At 35.1% G+C, this 19,729-nt stretch overlaps 1 protein-coding gene across 4 annotated transcripts in view; it reads left to right on the top strand.

Annotated features, from left to right (window-relative positions):
- The window catches only part of LOC110107287 (eukaryotic translation initiation factor 2D), a 53,128-nt gene that overhangs the window by 17,221 nt on the left and 16,178 nt on the right, over positions 1 to 19,729 (top strand). The window lies entirely within an intron of this gene.

Here is a 19,729-nt window from a genome sequence, read left to right on the forward strand (position 1 = left end):
AATTAAATAGAGTATGATTTGAAAAGCATTGAAAGATCTACAAATGCCTAAATTTGGATTAGACTTGATCTATAAAGCAAGGAGATTTCTGTATATGTCTTTTAAAAAGAAGATTAAGGCTTCGTAAATAAAGTTCTTTGAAGAACTATTACAAAACATCACAAATAAATCTTTTAATGCTTTCAAGAATGGTAGGGCCCAAGCACAAAAAGATTGAATCTTCAAGCTATTGGCGTTGAGTTGGATAAAATTAGAGCTATCAAGTGGATGGTTGACCGTACCATATAGAACCATCGTTGATTCTTTATAATTGCTAGAAATTTCTTACAAAAGCAAATGTCGAAACTACTGGATTATTTCATCACATGTTTGACAAAATACAAACATTTTAACACTCAAACGGGTTCCAATTCATTCAACTATTTATTCTACACAAACAACCTTCAATGTTTTGATCATCCCACGCTCTAGCTATACAAATTTCTTAATCACTTGGCCTAATCAAGTCAACTCTCAAGCATTGAAACTTTTGGGTTAAAGAGTTTTACCTTGTCCATCATTGATGGCTTCTCATATGTGTCTAATAGGACTTTCACCACTCTTTTTGTTTCACATGTGCTCCGTCTTTATATCAAGCTCTTGAATGTGAGATCGCAGAATGCTTTGCAGATTTGCTAAAGGTGCTCAAACACTATGATGATAGTCATGTTGACATGAAATCTTAATCGGAGAAAGCTATTTTACTTTCAAAATGCCCTCAAAATTCTAAAGTCATTCATTCAAAACCAAAATTCAAATCCTATTAAAAGTTTAAATCCCTAAAGCGAAATTCGCCACTAAAAATTTAAAACCAAAACCCACACATATTTCGCAATAGTTTGGTGAGGATGATGAATTAAAACTAACTTCAGCTCACAAAGAGTATAGATCTTATTGAATGTATTGGTACACTTTATTCTCAAGTGGCACGTGCTCCTTGACAGGATGTTTTTGCTGCAAAATAGCATCTTTATATTACGATTACAACCAAGGTCGGTATGTTTTCTAATAGTTAAAAGCTAATTGACTAATGAATTATAGAGTGTGCTCGATAAGATATAAATCCCTTTGTCAACTAAGATTGACTTAAATTCACCCCCTTAGAGAAAAATTCACCTCATATCTACAAGGTCCCCTTGGACGACGTAACTCATATTTGCTGAAAAGAATCTTTCAATCAGGTTAGGTTGACTACGTCCTTTGACTAATTAGATGAGGGACCATGACTAGGGGTATAAACGAGTCAAGTCGAGTCAAGTAGTTGGCTTATCAAGCTGAGCTCGTTTAATTTCCACTGAGCTTAAGCTCATTTTAATGAGCTAGAACTTGACTCATTGAAAAAGGATTCAAGCTCAAAAGTGACTCGATTGCTCGAGCTCGTTTAGAATGCTCAAGTTGGACTCAGTTATTGAGCTCGAGCTCGACTTATTTAATGAGCTCGATTTCTTAATTTTAAATTATAAATATAATTTTTTTTAAAAATTTTACTTACAATTTACAGATAAACTATATTTTCAACTGATACATTAAATTGTCACTTTACATGAAGTAATTAGATATGAAATTAAAACTTAAATAAATATAAAATCGCTATACTTTTCTTAATTTTAAATTAGAAATGTTATTTTTTTAAAAAAATTTATTTACAATTTATAGATAAAGTATATTTTCAACTAATACATTAAATTTTGACTTTAAATGAAGTAATTAAATATGAAATTAAAACTTAAATAAATATCAAATTGCTATATATCACTCTTGCTTATCAAATTACACTTAAAATAAAACTTATATAATGTAAATGAACATCAAATTAAAAAACCAAAGCAGAGCAAAGCAAAACAAAACATAAATTTCACTATTTAAGTATATCATCGCACCATTTCTGAAATTTAACTGAAAATATTACAATGTTTAAGAAAGTTTCATAATAAAGCAAAAAAAATTCAATAAATCTTAAAAGATTTCAAGCTATCATCTCTATGATATTTAATATTTCATATTCTTTATAATATCTCCTCTTTAGCATCATCAAACATCAAAGTGAACCTGAAAATCACAATCAACAAATTATATAAGAATATAATTGAAAAAAAAACAAGCACTTGGTTTAGGCCAATGGGCTTGCGCTGATTGAAAAAAAAAATTCAATAACAAATTTTAAGCTTGAAAATTACGATCAACATACTTCTGCAGCTGTTGAGCTCAGCAATAGGCGCAGGCCAAAGTCGGAGAGGTGAGGCTGAAGATTGGAGCTGAGCTGCTGAGTACCTTTTTTAACTTTAGATTGCCATGAATGATTGGTTTCTGCAATGTATTGTGGAGGTGGTCCAGTCCTCTGGCAATTCCTAAGCATATTTCATCGATGACTTTCCATCTTTTGGTTTCAGCACTTCCTGTTTTATTTAGAAGAGATGGAAATATAACAGGGAAATACAAAAACTAATCCTAAAATTAAAATAAGACTTGCATTTTGGATCTTGGAGAAGCATGGGAAGTGACAAGTCCAAGACTCCTATGTGGCAGAGTAATTTACAGTAAAATTCATAAAGGGAATCTATTGAAAGCTTCAGAAAAACCAAGATTGCTCATTTCAACTTTCCATTAGTGAACTAAAACACATGAGGACTGGCATTTCTATATCATTCACATTGCGAGGGAACTATATTGGAGAAATCAGAAAAGTAATTTCAGAAGAGTGATATCCACCGAATCCTAATTACTAAAAAAATGATATCAAAATACAAAAATGATAGTTTCGGTAGAGCTAGATACTATCTAACTCAACGTAACCATAATATCTAGTTGAATCGAAATCAAGGTTCTTACTTAATGAGAGAAGGGTAACACAAAAACAGGTCATTATAGGAACCAATCATCCCAAAAAAGGCATATTTTTAGCCATTTTCTACAGGAAATCACAGTTAACTTCATCAGCAAATTGCCATCAGTTTATGATTCAATCAATGAATATATTTATACTAAAGCATCAAAGATAATAATCATTGCTTAATCCTTCAGAAGTCAGCCAGTCCATGCAAAGTACAATATTTATCATCTGAGTACGTGATGTTCACTAGAAGAAAGTACAAAACTTTTTGTTCCAAATGCCTTTTGAATTGAGTGGTTGAACCTGTATTATCCAAAACTAGCTTCTTCTTATAATGAAAACGTTCTACCTTCCTCAGCCTATAAGAAAAAATCACTTTGAATTCATCCCAAACTTTTAATATTTTTTATTTCTCTTCGTTCTCTCAATTGCATTTTTCATTTTCCTTTTTTGTTTCTTTATTTTCGTTTTCATTAATTCTATCATTCCCATCTCCCTCAACATTCTCAACTTTGTTACTATCATTACAAATCTCATTATTAATTATAACCTTATGCACATGCTCACCAGCAATATAAGATTGAGATTGTCCTTGAGGGCATTTTGGATATTATGATGTATGTGAAATTATATTATTATTTTTATATTATTTTTTATTTGTCATATTAAATTAAATACAAATATCATAATAGAAGTTAACCAATTAAATAACAATAGTGAATAATTAATAAACGTGGTTAACTTTCATTATAATTTTTGTATTTATTTTAATATGATAAATAATAAAATATATAAAAATAATAATATAATCTCACATACACTCCATTACCCAAAATGCACTCTCATTTAACTATTCGGTTAACTTTAACTGTTACTTTGGTCTTGAGATCAAATTAAGATATTTTCTAATAGTTGGGGGAGTAAAGTGGGACATTATGAAAGTTTGAGACTAAATTGAACATTTATTAATAGTCGGGGGACTATTTTGGGCTTTTACTTGTTTATTGTTTCATGACTTTCAATTGCACTATGATTTGAGTTGCATGGTTTTTGGTCCAACGTGAAGAGTAAATTAGTGCCTTTAGTTTTGATATGTGATTGTGGTGTTTAGTGAGATATGCAACCGTTTGCTACTTTGATTAGCTTTAATTCATGAATTGATCACTGCAGCCCTTAATGGATTTCACTATTGTCTAACTATCGATTATGTAAATTGAGTTTATTATATGTGGGCTTCGAAAATTTAGCCATGGCATCTGCTCTCTTTTCTTTTATTCGGCGAGGGAGTTTTAACTGAATAAGTTCCGAGGTAAATTTTGGAAGGCAGATGAGTTTGTAGATAAGACACTATCCAGAGATTTCTTCCTCATTTTGCGAGGTCTTTATGATAGGAGTTCTGGTTTCCTATAGGCGCAAGCCCCTATAGTTAATTACCCCTCCCGATCACGAGAGAGAACTTTCGATTAAGGCTAGTCATCAATCAGATACGTAGAGAATACGTGTTATATGGCGTATAGTAGCAGCATGGGTATGAAATTTTTGAAATTTGAAATGTTTTGGAATTTGAAAGTTTTGTATTTAAAATAGAAAATTTTATCATCTTGAACTTAAAGCGGATGGTGGGGGAATGGATGATAGACCCGATCAAAATCCCATGGTTCCGTCGTCCCGGGCCATCGTGGTCCCTAGTCTACTTAGTCAGAGGAGGTAGTCGACCCAACCTGACAGAAGGATCCTTGTCGGCAGCCATGGGTTGCTTCGTCCAAGGGGACCTTGTAGACCTGGGATGGATATTTGCCTAAGGGGACAAATTTGAATCCACCTTAGCTAACAAAGGGCTTTGTGCCCTATCGATTATATCCTATTGATTCATATCTCAAGGATTTGATGCCAATAAGGAGCGTAATGACGCTGGCCATAACCGGTATTTCGTGGTGCCATTTGGCATCAAAACCACTCGGTTCTAAGGTCCCCGGGTCATAATCGTTTATCCTGCGGTGCCATTTGGTTGCAAAATCGCCGGTTAGAGGATACATAACACATCCTTACTAGCAGGAGATTGTTTGAGAATGGATCCTAGTGATATTTTCGACTAGTCATTTGACTATTTGTGAGCTGAAATAGTTTTAAATTTGTCCACCTCGACAAACTGTTGCGGAGGGTGGATGGATTTATTTCATTTTAAATATTTTTGGGATTTTTGTGGAGTTTTGGATTTCTATAGTATTTGGGTGGAACTTTGGATTAAATGAATTTTGGATATTTGGGAGATATTTGAAAGTGTTTGGGAACCCCTCCGATTGAGATCTGCATTCAACACGGCCATCATCGGGGTGCTCGGGGTCATTTCTCTTTTATTGATTGAATCTTATTGACTCTATCGAATTATCGATAGAGGATCGGATTTCGTATGTTTTATGCCCTTATTAGTGAATTCGAATTGCTATAGACATTTGAAGGCCTAATATGAATGTATTAAAACAAATATACCAATCACCATCACCATATACTTGTTTGATTGTTCGAATCCTGTCAACTTTTATTGACCCGTATAAAAGGATCGAGTTCGAACTTGAATTCACTTATTGACCCGCGCAGCATCCCTAGACGTCACGTGCGTACCAATAACACGCTCGCCGAGGCCCATACGGGTGTTTGGGGGCATTTTATAATTAAACACTGTCGACTCCTTTTTACGTGTTAAGGAGGATCGGGTTTAAATTTAATAACCCGCGCAACGTCCCTAGACGTCACGTGTGTATCAATAACACGCTCGCTAGGGCCCATGCGGGTTCTTGATTTCTTTTACCCCTTTTTAGTGTACCTATGTGTATACAAATTACAGTGCACGTACAGGGGTATTTTGAAATAGTTTAGTTGTGCATGTAATTGCTATTTAAATGCACACAATATTTCATTTGAAAGCTTATATACGCCTTCTATCCGCTAGTACGAGTGTTACGGATCCGGTGGCGTGGCGTAGCAGCTTCTGAGTTTAGTTGTTCGCTGTTTCGTACAGGTAGACTGTCATGCACTACTCGTCGCTTTCTGCAGGTGGATCATAGTACACTAACTAATCTCCTGCTTTGCCCGTAGGTACTTGCATTTGTTGTAGCTTTTTAGCATCTCACTTGTGAATACCGTATTGGGTACACAATAGGTCTTCTATGGTAGCTTGTAGAAATCTTGCAAGATTCCATATTTGTTATAATTCTGCAGTATCTGCTCATAGATTATATGTCAAGCCCACACCAAGTCTTCTACGATGGCTTATAGGTGCTTTTCTCTGATACACATCATATGGTATTCGCTTGTAGATAACAAGTCCAATGTATAATGGGTATTCGTTGAAGGTCGCTCGATGATATCACTTTGTGGACATGATAGGTTCCCTACAACAGCTTGTAGGTATTCATATTTATTACATATCACACATCTTCACTTGCAAGAGGATGATACATTTGGATGCCATTGGATGGTTGTTGATTGCTGGATTGAATACAATTGCCTTTGTTTTGATATTACCCGCAAAACATTATCACAATTATCATGCTCCTTTTTGTGCTCGTTATATGCCACTTGATATCATACATTGATGGATTGTAAATTGACAAATATTGGTCACAAGCAGGTTGTGGTGTACATAATGGTCTGTTCTCTTATTTGTGAATGCATCGTTTATATTCAATTGTCATCAAGTTGCGTATCACATCTTTCTTATTATAGTTGACTGAATGATTGATACAAATGTCATTCTCAAGTAGACCAGGCTGGATACTCCGAACACATTTTGTTTTCATCATTCGTTACTTGAATGTATTGAGATGTGTTTGCTTGTAGATTATTATTCGGGTATGAGTCATATCTAACATTACAAATCAATCATCACGACCTCAAAAGATCTCCATACCATGACTTGCTTTGTAGTCAAGTCAAATATCCCACAATCCTTTTACTCTTTACTTACAAGCTCTGGTGCACTTAATTGTATACCAAGATAGTGGTACGTTTATCGTACATCTTTTGTGTATGTGGTATGCATTCTTTGAGTTGTATTCTCCTGCATGAGGTTCATTTGAATGCAATCCTTTCAAGCAAATCGTGTTGAAGTCTAAGTCCTCCATGGTCGAGTTGCAAGCATTCTATGTCGTATGAAAATGACCTAGATTTGTGCATGATAGGTTTGCTTAATGACTTTTGCCTTTTAATTGAAATGAAGATCCCTTGATATTCTTATTGAAATCTTATGCTTTGATTGCAATCACATTGTTTCATTTTCCAACTAGTCTTTGCTTATGAATAAAATGCATATGTTGGATGTCTATTTAACCATCAATCATGCTTGGCTATTGCTCCAATCAAGCCCAAGTTCAACTCAAATCTCCTTGCATTTAGTTCTATTGAGTTTAAGCTTTGTTTTGAGCCTAATGAGCTAGTTCAATTCAAGTCCAAAACAGGTCCAAATCATTTGAGTTCCATTCCATCAAGTTCGAGTTATTAGTATTCAGTTTGTTTGGATCCAACTTGAATTCTCAATTCGATTCAAGTAGTTCAAATTCAATTTCTTTGTAGCCCAACTCAAGTATTTTCTTGAGTTCAAATTCAAATCTTTTGTGGTTCAGTTCGAGTTAAAAGAGAGTCCTCCATAAGTTCAAATAAAGTTCAGGCTCCATATGAGCCTCTTCAATTCGAGTCCCCTGCTGTTTTGTAGAGTTCAAGTCCGAGTTCAATATGAGTTCAATCAAGTTCTCTTATTCAAGTGCAGCTCGTCTTGAGTACAACTCAAGTCTTAAATAAGTCCTTTATAGTCATTCAAGTCCCTTGTATCATTTTCAAGTCCAAACTTCTTGTTATTCAATTTGAGTTGGTCCTTGTAGTTGTCCCAAACTACAATCTCAAGTCAATGTCTTTTGTATTCTCTTGAGTTCAAGATCATATTCTAACTCAAGTCTTCGTTGTAGTTCATTTGTAAGTTCAAGTTTAGTGACCATTCAAGATTGACTTAAGCATTTTGTTCATTAAGACTTAGTTCATTTATGGTCCAAACAATGTCCAAATAAAGCTCCATATTGTCCCAAGTACAATCTCATGTTTACCCGAAATTTCGGCAACCTTCCGGTGTCTCCCCCGTTTAGGAGAAAACTATGGAAACTGGGCCTCCCGTCACGCTAGAGAAAAGCGTGCATGGTAGGTGCCCTCGGACGAGGACACCGTGGCCGTAATAATAATTTATTCCCCAACACGCCAGAGAAAAGCGTGCATGGGTTTTTCAGGCACCAGGTTAAAATAAGCAATTTATATTTGACCCCTTCTCGCCGTAGGCGTCGCACCGGGTTCTCTTCTCACCACGCTAGAAAAAAACGTGCATGAGTTGATTTTTCGGTCCGACACTAACGCCGAAAATGGGGTTTTGATTACCCATCCCGTCGCAAGCATCGCAGCGAATTCCCTCCTACCATGCTAGAGAAAAGCGTGCATAAGTGGTCGTTCTCCGCGTTGCAAGCGCCGAGAATAGGCTTTCAAAGTTTTAGGATTTAGAGAGATTATACCTTTGCAAGGTTGGCACGTGGATCGAGGGAAGAGGAAGCACATGTAATAATCATAATTAAAATTAATTAATTACAATCAATTAAATAATTATTTTTAATTAATCATTTTAATTAATTAATTATAATTAATTAAAATTATTAAAATTATTGAGGAGCTTGAGCAGGGGGATCGGTCCGGCTACAACAAGGGGAATCGAAGACCTCGACTTGGTTCGGGTATTGAAGAGGAGATGGAGGAGGGAGTCCAGTCTCAAGGCAAGGAGAGGAGGTGACGGGTAAAGCTCACGAGATTGAGGTAAGAAGCTTTCCCCTCTCTTTCTCTCTCTCTCTCTCTCTCTCGGGACGGAAGGGATCGGGATAGGCAGAGGTTGGAAGGGCTTTTGGCTATAGCTGAGAGGAGATCGGAATGGGTGAAGGAAAGAGGGAGGGTGATCGCAAGCAGGGCTCGGATCGGACAGAGCAGCGACAAGAGGAGCTTGGTCGGGGCTGAGAGAGATCGGGAGGTCGGGACTGCTGAGGAATTTCACGTGGAGAGAGCTTCGACAGTGGAGAAGGTAGCGAATGGGGAACACGATGGCTTCGTTTGGTCGGCTTTTAAAGGCTTCGAAGAGCAGCGATCGAGGCCGGTTCTACGCTCAAATTGCGGGATGCGACTCAAACAACGCCGAATCGACGAGATTTCTGCGGGATTTGCGGGAGCTTTCGGCGGGATACGATGTATTCCCGGTATCTCTCTCTTTCTCTTTTGGTTTCTTATATAGAGGTCAACATTATAAATCTAGGATTATTGAGGCATGCCAATTAATTATTTCTTAATGATATTTCTACTTCTCAAAATTGTGTTTTTTGTTGGACTTGAGTTCTTTGAGTGCAATGCAATTATTGATTGCTGACTTTTGGGTGAAACTCTTTTTATTTCTTTCATTGTTACTTTTTCTTAATTTCCATGCTGTTAACTCTTTTGTGTTACTTTTTCTTCAATATGTTTTGTGAGCAGGAATAGTTTTGATCAAATTTATTACAATATAGATTTTTGTAAACGTGATATAATTCTTGATTGAATTGTGATTTAATAATCCCAATATTCTCTATAATTTTTAATTGGACAATCTCTAAATGTCCTTTACGGGTGAATTTTATATCTTTCTTAGCATTCACCAAAATAAATGAGTTTTTTGTCTAAATTAAAAGTTTGTGTACTACAAGATATTTTCAGTATGATTTTATGTATCTCATCTTAATATGTATTGTGAAACCTTAGATCCTAGGATTTATTGTATATGATTTAATATCAAAACTTAAAGTTGCACTATGATGTCAATTATATGTTGCCCATAATAATTGATCATTTAACAAAATCATAGCATGATGCAATTTAAATGTAATTAGGTAAGCTATAGTTCTAGATAACTACAATAAGATTTTCTTAAGGTTCATAGTTACACGCTTGCATTTTATAGTGGTATGATTTTACATAATTTTCAAATCAGATTGATAATTTAGAAGAGTTCTTTGAAATTTAGGCTATCTGATTTTCAAATAGTTGAATTTGTTATAACAAAACTAGTGGATATGCTAAATTATTTTGGTAAAATATTGATGTTAGATTTGCATGAACTATGTTGACCCTACAACTACCCCAAAAATCATAAATTTGATAAAGATGATTCAGTTCGAATGTGGATTGCATTAGATTTCATTCAACCTATTAGTTTTCAAGGAAATATTATGGGGGATGTCGAAGGAAGGTGCTTCGGCATTCTGAAAAAATCCTTTCTTTGATGAGTTTATAATATATAAAAAAAATCTTTCATGCTACGAGATGTATGATTTACTATATGGATCAATGTAGTAAGTTTTCAAACAAGAGTATTCAAGAGTTAAGGACGGTATGAAGTCGCCTTCTATAATTCCTATGACTCTTCGACATTTGCCTGTTCAAATTACAGAGCTTGATATCTTAAGAAGGATTGTGGAGTTTAAATGTTTGCATTCTCTTCTCTAGTCTGATAAATGTTCTAATTAGGATCTTTGCAGTGGACTCTTAAAAATATTCCAAGCATTGAGAAGCCTACGATTATCATGCATATATATTGATGGTCTAGAAATGATATTCGAGGGAGTTAAAAAGAAATTTGATACATCTTCGGCACTTAAAAATTAAAAGGATATGTTGAGTACACCAAGATTTCTAATGGCATTAATGATTCACGTCACCTAAGATTGACCGAGACTTGTATTTTATCGATTTGTGAGATTGGAAAGCTAAAATCTCTTCATGAATTTTTTTTAGAGAAGTGAGTGGCTGTAGAATTGGGGAGCTAGAGAATATGAATGATCTTTGAATCAATTGCCTTGAGAATATTAAGGATGCCGAGGAGGCTTGTAATGCCAAATTATATGCCAAGAGGAGGTTTATAGATTTAACATTATGTTGGAATTTCACTAATTTAAGGAATTTCAATTTCACTGAGAACATGCTCGACAACCTTCGGCCACCAGAATGCCCAGGGAACCTGAGCATAAAGGGATACATGGGTGCAAGGTCTTTAATATGGATGGATAATGTCAATCCGAGCCTCAATTTAGAGAAAATTAAATTGGCAAGTTGCTTGGAGTGTGAAAATTCTTCCACCTTTTTGGGCCGAAAATAAGATGGCTCGAAAGTAAATCCAGTGGGAATGACAAATGCCGCGCCTTTCTATTGCTAGAGGTGTTACATATTTCGAATTAGAAACATTAGAGAATTGGTTTGAAGCAGGAATAACTACTGAAGATGGATGTTTGTTTCCTTGCTCAATTAAATTGGACCTATTTTACTTCCCGGAGTCGAAAGAATTGCCCACTTTACCCTCTAAGCTTAAGAGGTTGAGCATAGATAAAATCAGGTGGACGAATTTGAATTTTTTGCAGCAATGCAGATTTTATTTCCCACAAGATGTTAATGGTCTTTGGCTATCCAAACATTTCACCTCTTCATCTAGCTGATGAAATAGCAATACTTGCAGCACTAAGATACTTGATAATTACGAATTGCCCCAATCTAATCCCTCTAAAAAAATAAACACATTGAGAAGTGGAGACCACTAATAATTGCCATTTCATGCTCAGTAATCTCATTATAAGTAATCATTCAGTGTTGCTAATGGATAAGTGATCCTTGGAAAGACTTATTAATGTGACGGGGCTTAATATTAAAAAAGAAATAATTATTCATAAGTCAGATGAAATGATAAATCACATTAATGCTAACCTCGTATCAATCAAACTCGTTTCGTCAGAAATCCTTTGAATCCCGGATATCTCGTTGAAGTAAAACCTCAGACAGATGCTCCGCCTCATTTGAATACAACCCCTCATCGTTAAAAGAGAGCGGAACAAACAAATTTTTTTACACCCCAACGCCTTTAAGCCTTTGTCCGAACTCCAGATCTCAAAAAAACCGCCCGTCCCTTCTCTCCCACGGAAACCCCGTTTCTTCCCGTCCGACTGCCATATCCCCTTCAACTGAGTTTCCAACGAGCTAACCTGGCTGGATTCTCGATCACAGGCCACGTCAACCTTAGATAACATAAAGCTTTGTGCCTTATTGAGTGCACCTTATGATTCATTACTTAAGGGGCTTTTAACCATTGGAGAACATATGGGCTTTGACCGTAACAGTGATATAGTGGTGCTATTTTATAGCAAAACCACCCGATCAGAGGACACATGCCACGTCCCCGCTGGCGAGAAATCATTTGAGAATGAATCACAATGATACATTCAATTAAACATTTTGCTCTTTGTGAGTTAAAGTTATTCTAAAATTTGTCATCCATGACAAATGTTTGCGATTGATGGATGAATTTTTGCTTTAAGTTTTAAATAATAAATTTTATTTGAATATTATCAAATTTGTCAAGATTTTGTCCCAAATATGATTTAATTTTGAAATTTTGGGGTATTTTAAATGTTTGAGATCCCCTCCGGTTGAGATTAGCTTTCAACACGGCCATCATCGGGGTAACTTTGGAGTCATTTGCTAATTTTTGTATTTTGTAGAAATTTGAGGGCATTTGAAATAGTTGATCCCTTCCAGTTGATATAAACATTCAATACGGCCATCATCGGGGATTTATTAGAGCTATTTGGAAATAGTTGCATTTCATGAGCATTTGGAGACATTTGAAGGTGTAGAGTCCCCTGCGGTTGATATAAACATTCAACACAGCCATCATCGGTGATTTAATAGCATGTATATTAAGCTTTTAAAATCTAATATGGTGACTTGTTTCTCAAGGCGATAGCACTCTTCTCGGGGTAGTTGCTTGCTTCCCAAGGCTGCTATACATATTTTAGAGGCGTCGACACTCTGTTCGGTGCATCATGTTGAAATTTAGGAAATTCAATTTTAATATAGGAGGGGAGCATTTGAAATACTCAAATATGATTATTTGTGCAAGTACTTGTCGTTGAGATGTGCACAAAATTTTATTTTAGGGGCTTACAAATGCCTTATGTCCACTTGTAAACATATTGCGGATCCGGTGACGTTTATTTCAAAGATTTTTCAATAATGTGCTTGTCGAAGCAGCAAAATGACTGCTCGCTTATCAAGGTGATTATGAGCTTATCAAGGTGATTACAGCTAGAAATAATATGTTTACTGCAATCAATAACATAAATCTTGAGGTCGCTGCATGTTTATCAAGGTGACATAAATAACATATTTATCAAAGTAATGCCTCATTTTCAATATGTTTAGAAGTTTTCAAATAGTAGCATGTTGTTTCAGAGTGATAGTGCACTATGTTAAGAAATGTGCATTTTGAATTTAAAGCCAAGCTTAGCAACATTTTACTAATTATGAGACTAAGCCATAAACTTCAAATTAATTTTATCATCGTCTTCTATTGATTTCATTATTATCATAGCTACCATGGCTATTTATGGAAGAAAGATGAAGCAAAGTAAAAGTTCATCTTCTTTTTTTATCACTTGAATCCCAGTCATTTGGAGAATCTCAAGTATTAAGTGTCTCCAACTTTAAGCAAAAATTTTATTCTGAATTCTATAATAATATTTTAATGAATTATTACTCAAACCATGGCATAAGACTTCTCATTTTAAGCCAAATATTTTTCGCAACCCTTGAAACTTTTAAACGAAGGTGATTAGATGCCCTAAACTTAGAAGAACATTAACTTCGCATGAGAGACATGCCACTCAAATCCAAAATCCTCCCTAATGTTGAGTACAGATAAAGCAAGGGACTTGAAAATCATTTGCTTCAAAGCATTATAAATGGTTTGTGTAATTGGGAATACACCAACAGTCAGATTTTTTTTAAAGTTGCTGGAAACACAAATCCACATATTATGATCAAATTCTTTTGTCCCTTCATCTCTATAAAAATGTTGCCAGAGATTTTCCACATACCACCATGACCAATTGGCATAGCAGAGGAATGTCTTAATCCAAAATAATTTGATATTCATTTGATTTATTTTATATTTATATTAATAATTCAATTCAAGCTCAAGTATTCTTTAAATTTTATTTAATTTGAGTTCAATAAATTTTCAAAAAATTATTTAATTTGAGTCAAAGAAATATCTCAAATTCAGTTTATTTTAGCTTGAGAAATATCAAATTATTTTATTCAGGCTTTTGATCGTTAAAGTTTTGGCAGTATCCCGACGTCTCCCTCGTGTAGGGGTCTTCTACATTGATTCTAGGCCTGCCCATCACGCGCAATAAAGGCGTGTATGGTAGGTGTCCGTTTACATAGACACCGCGGCCGTAATCTTTATTCTCACCACTCGCAATAAAGGCGTGTATGGGGTCTTTGAATGTACCTGTTTGAAAGCACAATATTTCCCCGCATATCGGTACTTATAAGTAACCCCGCATTGTCGTAGGCATCGCACCAGGCTTCCATCCCACCACGCGCAATAAAGGCGTGTATAGGCGGTTCTCCGGTGCATCACGAACGTCGAGAACGGGATTTGAGATTTTAGAGTTTGGCGAACAATATACCTCGGCGAGCGAGCGAGGCAACGAAGATAGAGATTTGCGGCGAGGTTGAAAAATATATTTTTTTATTATATTTATTTTTTGATTATTTTTTTATTTTTTTAATTTTGTTTATATATATATATATATATAAACAAAGAGAAAAAAAAAGTTAAGAGGAGGCTGATGGAGGTTTGGATTTTAGTGAGTTATTCTCTGTTAGAGAATTTTGAGTGGTTGGATTGAGTTTGTAGAGCTCAGGTTGTTTGCAAGAACAACAGACCGAAGTAACTGAGTTAGTGAGGTTAGAGAAATTTGGAGAAGCTGTAGGTGGTATTCACATGAGGGAGTTTGGATTGCTGCTCTTAGTGAGGTGGATAAATTTTTTTTTTTGGCTGCTATGTTTTCTTGACACAGGCAGATGGGATTCAATGTAGGCGTTGAGTTGAGGGAGGAGATTGTATTATTGAGGGAGTTGAGGAGCTAATGGCTACTATTTGGGAGGAAGGGAGTGGAGGTCGGGCTGCTGTTGTAGGAGACAAGAGTAGAAGGAAATTGGTTGAGGTGAAGGACGCAGTAAGAGTACTTGGGACGTGAGAGGTTTGGACTTGATAACAGAGGACGGGAGAGGCAGATATGATGGAATGAGTATAAGATTAGAATGAAGTTGAAGTATATGATTTGAAGTTTATAAAATCAAGGAAGATGTGTCTCTTTGCATGTCATTTGATCCAACAGGTGGATTGCAATGTGTGATGAGAATGTGAATTATGCAGGAAACATGTTGAGTGCTAGATATTTAGCAAGACATCTGTTAAAGGAAGAGATATGTGAGAGCATGAGTTGGTCAGGTAGTGGAATGAAATGAGAAAATATAATTAAATATGAATATGCATTGTTTTAGATAATAGATATCAGAAGTGACATTTTTTTTATTATATAAGAAATAATATGATACTATGATCGGGCGATTTATGTAAGAATAAAACTAAATTTTATTTTATAATATAAGAAATGCCTATAACATGATTTGAAAGATCTCAAGAATTTGGACAAACGCATAAAAAATGATATTAAATTGCTATATTTATATAAAATATTATATCAATGCTCGACAATTTTTTTTTTATTTATCGTGTTCTAGTTCATATCCCGTCATCACCTCGTAATGCGCCAATTTTGCATTTTCGTTCATATAAGAATCTAGATAATATGATAGTCATTTTCTAGTATTTTTAACGTTCCCAACATAATGAAGAAATTCATTTTGCAAACGAATGATGTTTGGTCAACATTAAGTATGTCCGTAGTCCGTCGATTTCGATCTCTTTCGTTCAATTTGATTGCGAGGGGTCCCTCTTTGATTAAATTCGATACTCTAAACTCATCGGCGAAGCTTTTTTTAACAAGTGGAGGCCATTTGGATAGTTTTTTTGCTAGCGTCGCATCCACAAACACATTATCGTTCGATCGAATCGCATATGAACAACTTCTATTTGATAAATTTGATGTCCTGAATGCATTGATGTGATCCATTTTATATTCGAACAAAGCTTTAATCTTTTCATTATGATCGAGGCACTCCGATCTTCATTCTAAACGCTGTCTTGCATGCCACATATGTAAAGGTCCACAAATGCCCCCCAATAAATGTGGTGCACGTTTAGAGTGGACTATGTTTGTTGTAAACTGGTTGGCCCTATGAATCTCCAAGTATATTCTGTGAAGATTAGATTGAGGTCTATTCTGATAGATTTTCAAATAATATTACACTTTCAGTTTGCTTCAATTTGACTATATGGATATTTTATTTAATTAGACTCATCCCTTCAACTCCACCTTAATACATTAGTTGATTGAGAAAACTTTTCTGAATCCGAATTGCTCCAACTTACTAAGTTAAATAGGCTTTAGATTTGACAGCTTTTTTCATCGAGCTAGCAAAACATGGGCTTTCTTACTGTGGCTATATTTATGGCTTGTTGAGTAAGGAAAGATGTCAGCGACTCGGCCATTTTAGGCTTGTTGAGTCCGACCTTATACACCTATTTGAGCTCTAGACTTGAGCCATAGAAACTTGGGCTTCTCCAACATAACACGTTGAAGTTATCATACCTGAAAATTTCTTCATTTAACTTTTTAAAATTTGGTGAGTTTAGGAGATTAAATCTCCATTTTTTGTACTAATTATCCATACTTCGTTGAAATCACCATTCTTTGTTTCATATTTGGGTAATGATATATATTTTTTATATTTTAAATATTTATTTGGAGATTTCGATGCAACGTATGATGTCAACCCAAATAAATATTTAAAAATGCCCCCTGTGTCATGAGAGACCTTTTGGTGCAATTCTTGAATAGATGTTTATGTGATGTATTTCTTTAAAAATCTACCATTGATTGGAGGTATAGGTCGTTGACCATGCAGATCAATCAGTTGATAGGCTCCTCCTTGATATACCTTTTCAATAACATAAGATCATTCCCAATTAGGCTCAAATTTACCACCAATTTTACGATGCGGGATAATTGGTCTTCTCAGCACTAAGATTAATTCCCCTTCTTGGAATGCCCGAGGACGCACTAATCGATCAAAGGATCTAGACATCATTGCTTGATAAATTTCAAGATTTTGTTGGGCTTGGATTCTAACCTCATCTAGTGCATCAAGCTCTTCCATCCGTAAGCATATCCATATCTAAAAGAACTATTACTCATTTGGGAAGTGATATAGATGAAGACAATAACTTTATTTCTAAATTCAAGAAATTATGTAAGCTTTTGGCTAATGATGAAATACAAGCAGATTACTCTGATTCTGAATATGTCTGTGAATCTACGTATACAGGAAGAATACAATTTATCTTTTTTGAGAAAAATGACTAATTTGTCAATATCAAAAGATACATTTAAAGTTACAACTCTTTCTTCACAAAATTTTAGAGAAATCACTCGTGAGATTCATAAGATTGATGAATGCAAAACATTTTATGTAGCTCCTCTATTTGGTGATAATGGACCAGGAAGCATATTATATAAATTTGGGGAGTATCATGATGAAAATGTTGATTGGCTCCTTCAATATTTTGATTATGAAGAAATAATGCCAATCAGAATCTCAAAATATTATCCTACAAGGATTCGACAAATGCTACGAAAACAAGGAATTTATGGAGGGATAACTAAACGAAGAAGTTGTTTATTTCAAAGAATATGGTATCAAAAGAATTTACAGCATCACGAAAAGTGATTGTCTTATAACCAAGGGCCTTGGATTTATTAAATCTAAATATCCACGGAGAAGGGCTTGTTATACAATCACAGGAAGATACACTAAAGCTGAAGAAAAAATGAAGAATGATTTTTATGAAGTAAATATCTCGGGTGATCAAGGGCGTGGAAGCTAAACTAGCACCCGAAGAACTTGAAGATGGTGGACACGAAGCCACTATGGATGAGCTAAAAGAAGTCAATTTGGGAACGGAGGAGGACCTTCGACCAACCTTCATTAGTTCTCTCCTACTCAAGGAACAAATAAAAGAAATAAAAGAACTTCTTTGTGAATTCAGGGACTGCTTTGCCTGGATATATGCTGAGATGCCCGACTTATCCCCTGATGTAGCAGTTCACAGATTAGCTATCAAGCCTGATGCGGTGCCTGTAAAACAAGCTTCAAGGAGAATGAGATTGGAGTCCAAGCCCAGCAAAATCTTAAAATTTATCGAGTAAGGATGTCTAGATTCTTTGATCGATTAGTACGTCCTCGGGCATTCCAAGAAGGGGAATTAATTTTAGTGTTGAGAAGACCAATTATCCCGCATCGTAAAATTGGTGGTAAATTTGAGCCTAATTCTGAAGACTCTTTTGTTATTGAAAAGGTATTTCAAGGAGGAGCCTATCAACTGATTGATCTGCATGGTCAACGACCAATACCTCCAATCAATGGTAGATTTTTGAAGAAATACTTCACATAAATATCTATTCAAGAATTGCATCAAAAAGTCTCTCATGATATAGGGGATATTTTTAAATATTTATTTGGGTCGACGTCATGTGTTGCATCGAAATCTCCAAATAAATATTTAAAATATAAAAAAAAATATCATTACACAAATATGAAACAAAGGACGGTGATTTCAACGAAGCATGGATAATGAGTACAAAAAATGAAGATTTAATCTCCTAAACTCACCAAATTTTGAAAAGTTAAATGAAGAAATTTTCAGGTATGATAACTTCAACGTGTTATGTTGGAGAAGCCCAAATTTCTATGGCTTAAGTTTAGAGCTCAAATAGGTGTATAAGGTTGGACTCAACAAGCCTAAAATGACTGAGTCGCTGACATCTTTCCTTACTCAACAAGCCATAAATATGGCCACAGTAAGAAAGCCCCTGTTTTGCTAGCTCGATGACAAAAGCTGTCGAATCTAAAGCCTATCTAACTTAGTAAGTTGGAGCAATTCGGATTCAGAAAAGTTTTCTTAATTAACTAATGTTAAGGTGGAGTTGAAGGGATGAGTCTCATTAAATAAAATATCCATATAGTCAAACTGAAACAAACTCAAAGTGCAATATGATTTGAAAATCTATTAGAATAGCCCCCAATCTAATCTTCACAGAATATACTTGGAGATTCTTAGGGTCAACCAGTTTGCAACAAACATGGTCCACTCTAAACGTGCACCACATTTGTTGTGGGGCATTTGTGGACATTTATATATATGCCACGCAAGACTTCGTTTAGAAAGAAGATCGGAGTGCCTCGATCATAATGAAATGATTAAAGCTTTGTTCGATTACAAAATGGATCACATTGATGCATTCAAGACATCAAATTTATCAAATAGAAGTTGTTCGTATGCAATTCAATCGAACGACAATGTGTTAGTGGATGCAACGCTAGCAAAAAAACTATCCAAATGGTCTCCACTTGTTAAAAAAAGCTTTGCCGATGAGTTTAGAACATCGAATTTAATCAAAGAGGAACCCCTCACAATCAAATTGAACGAAAGCGATCGAAATCGTCGGACTATGGACATACTCGATATTGTCCAAACATTGTCCGTTTGCAAAATGAATTTCTCCATTATGTTGGGAACATTAAAAATACTAGAAAATGACTATCATATTGTCCGGATCCTTATATGAACGAAAATGCAAAATTGGCGCGTTACGAGGTGATGACGGCATATGAACTAGAACAAGATAAATAAAAAAAATTTTGGCGAGCATTGATATAGTATTTTATATAAATTAATATATAAATATAGCAATTTAATATCATTTTCTATGCATCTGTCCAAATTTTTGA

This window comes from Dendrobium catenatum, unplaced genomic scaffold (genome assembly GCF_001605985.2).
Source record: "Dendrobium catenatum unplaced genomic scaffold, ASM160598v2 fragScaff_scaffold_129, whole genome shotgun sequence".
NCBI classification, from domain to species: domain Eukaryota; kingdom Viridiplantae; phylum Streptophyta; class Magnoliopsida; order Asparagales; family Orchidaceae; genus Dendrobium; species Dendrobium catenatum.